The sequence below is a fragment of the Eumetopias jubatus genome, unplaced genomic scaffold (assembly GCF_037043125.1).
Source record: "Eumetopias jubatus isolate StellerSeaLion01/CBP00866 unplaced genomic scaffold, mEumJub1_p1.0 scaffold_6, whole genome shotgun sequence".
NCBI classification, from domain to species: domain Eukaryota; kingdom Metazoa; phylum Chordata; class Mammalia; order Carnivora; family Otariidae; genus Eumetopias; species Eumetopias jubatus.
The window spans coordinates 91,764,722-91,767,786 of NW_028274812.1; positions in this window are offsets into that span (position 1 = coordinate 91,764,722).

Here is a 3,065-nt window from a genome sequence, read left to right on the forward strand (position 1 = left end):
AGCTAAGCCAAAGGAAAATCAGGACAAAGTTTGTCCAGATGGAAGCAGGAAATCAGAAGGATCCTGAAATAGTAATGCAACAGATAGTAGTATGTACAGGTTGGATAATCTTCAGCATATGGTAAAGGGTTAAGTTTCTTTTACCAGCAGGGCAAAAGAAAAGCAATTAGAAATACCAGTGAAAAATAAAAGCTTTATCAGAAACAATGGTATAAATACAGCAAACTAAAATATGGAATGATTTGAATAGATGATTGAATGTGAGAAGAGGAAATATTTTATCAATGTTTGGAACATCATTTTTTGTTTTTTGTTTTTTGTTTTTTAAGATTTTATTTATTTATTCGTGAGAGACAGAGAGAGAGAGAGAGAGAGGCAGAGGGAGAAGCAGGCTCCCAAGGAGCAGGGAGCCCGATGCAGGACTCGATCCCAGGACCCTGGGATCATGACCTGAGCCGAAGGCAGTCGCTTAACCATCTGAGCCACCTAGGTGCCCCATCATTTTTTGATCGGTATGTGGTAATGATGTTGGACTTACAAAGAAGTATAATCATATCATCTGCTTCTTTTGTTTGTTGAATAATATTCACATCATTACCATAATGTAAATGCTGTCTTTTGAGGGAGAGTTCAATTTTCAAGATCATTCATTGCAAAACACAGAAACCTTAATTTTGGTTACAAAGCAGAATTAATTATTGAATTAAATTAATGCAATTAAATTATTTAATTCCAATACATTTGGAGGTGCAAGATCAGAGGTCAGATGGAGGAAAACGCAAGAATAGCATTTTGAGTAGGGAGCTAGTATTTATTTTCTAAACTGATGGAATGAGAAATTAATATTTAAGAATATAATGTTAATTTATAAATGTAGTCATTTGAAGGAAAATAGCAACAACAAGTCATTACTTATGTAATATTTACTGTATGCTAAGCACAGTTCTTTACATATATTAACTCATTTAATCTCCACAACAATCTTATGAAGTACTCAGATTTTCTTTTTTTGGGAGTCAGTAAAACAGAGTCACAGTCACACACAAAACACAGTCACAGAGTGCCTAACAAACTGAGTTAGGCACTCAGCCACTTACACAGGTAAGTTAAGTAACTTACCCATGTTAACCTAGTAATGATGGATCAATAATGGAAATAAAGCAACTATTTAATTTGGCAGAAGGTGTGGATGGGAAAATTAGTATGAAAAATAATTTGTATTAGGGGTCAAGATGTAGTACATATTAAATAAAGGTGATAAATTTAGAAATAATAAACTACAGCTATGGTGCGATGAAGGTAATTATTAAAAGAACTAGAGGCAGGACAGCAGAGTATTTTCCATTTTAAACCATTTTGAACAGTCATTTACTTAATATGTGCATAATATTTTTTTTTAAATTTAAACTCATCACTTCCTCCCAAGCTTCCCACTCAGTCACATTTAATAAAAAGTCTCTTAACTGAGGGGGCGCCTGCTTGGCTCAGTTGGTTAAGCGTCTGCCTTCGGCTCAGGTCATGATCCCGGGGTCCTGGGATTGAGCCCGGCATCGGGCTCCCAGCTCAGCGGGAAGCCTGCTTCTCCCCCTCCCACTCCCCCTGCTTGTGTTCCCTCTCTTGCTGTCTCTCTCTGTCAAATAAATAAATAAAATCTTAAAAAAAAAGTCTCCTAACTGAAAGATGGCTTCTTCTCAATTTTAGATATTAGTATGGTCATATTTGGGAAGATTGCAGGTAACAAAATAGAGTTCATTCTGGTTGAAAGTGCCTCATCTGCCATGTGTCTGCATAGAATTCATTTTATGTTCATAAAAGATGACATTAAAAATATGTTACACAGATATTGAAGTATGTCACCATGTCACAAGACCTATAAAAGCAGTGTAGAAAAGAAAGATCTCATGGCCTTAGAAAGTAAAAATGAGGGAAACATTATAGCAAGAGCTATATAGTAAAAACACTAAAGAGTCAAAGATGCCAAATGAAAGAGAAACCAAAAGCAGAGTCATCATAGAGTTGTATAAAGGAAGAGAATGTTTATTCGCACTCTTTTTCAACATATTTATTTATACATTCTTAATATGTTTCAGATGTTCAGTGGTGAGCATATAAAAATTGAAAGTGCAACTTGTTCTTAGATAGCTTACAGTCTAGCAGAGACTATGAAGGATGTGTATACAAATATCTTTTGTATATGAAGGAAATTGATAAGTATCATCAGATGATAAGAATTTGGTACGGTAAAAAAAGTAAGGGAAAAATGATCCAGGGAGAAAAAATAAAGAGAGCAATTTAGCAACTGTGTTAGCGTTATGTGCTCCATGACACTCAGGAAGCAAGGTAAGGTCCACCCCTGGGGTTGACAAATACGGGTTAGGAGATAAGGAAATATTATGTGACGCCTCTAATAAGCCAATCACATGCAAAAGTAACCATGTATTTTTGGTAAGAGACTCCACCTCCCCCCAGTCTTTTCCTAGGACAGTTACCCACAGCTCTGCTGGGGATGTGGCTCACCCAAAGCTGGGATACTACAAGGAGAACAAGATGGAAGAAAAAATACCATACTCTGGCAAAACTACACACTTGATTCGATACTAAAAGAAAGTTTCGTTATCTTCATGATTTTGACCTTGAGGTGGTCAGCTTTCCCTCTTCTCCATTGTGTGTAAGATTTGATAGTCTGCAGTGCCCTCTAACCTCCCACCCCACTTCCTTTTCTCCTTTCTATCTTAGGCAGTTGTTCGTCAGATTCAGGACTTTGAGTCAGAGAGTGAGGAAAAGGAAGTAGGGTGGTGGGGATGGGAGGGAAGAGGTGGGAAAGGATGAAGAACTTTATAGGGATCTTAAGGGAGGATAGGAAGAGAGAGACCAAGAGAAGGTAGCCTCAACACTCACCTACAATAGACTCAGGACGATCCGACTGGCAAGAACTTCACTCCCTAGGGGTGTTTGATCTGTAAGAGTTCCTTTCTGGTAATGAATGGCTCAACTTTCTCTACCTCCCAAACATGGTTAAAGCTTTCATATTTTTTGGTATAAGTAGTTGCATACAATATGTCAGA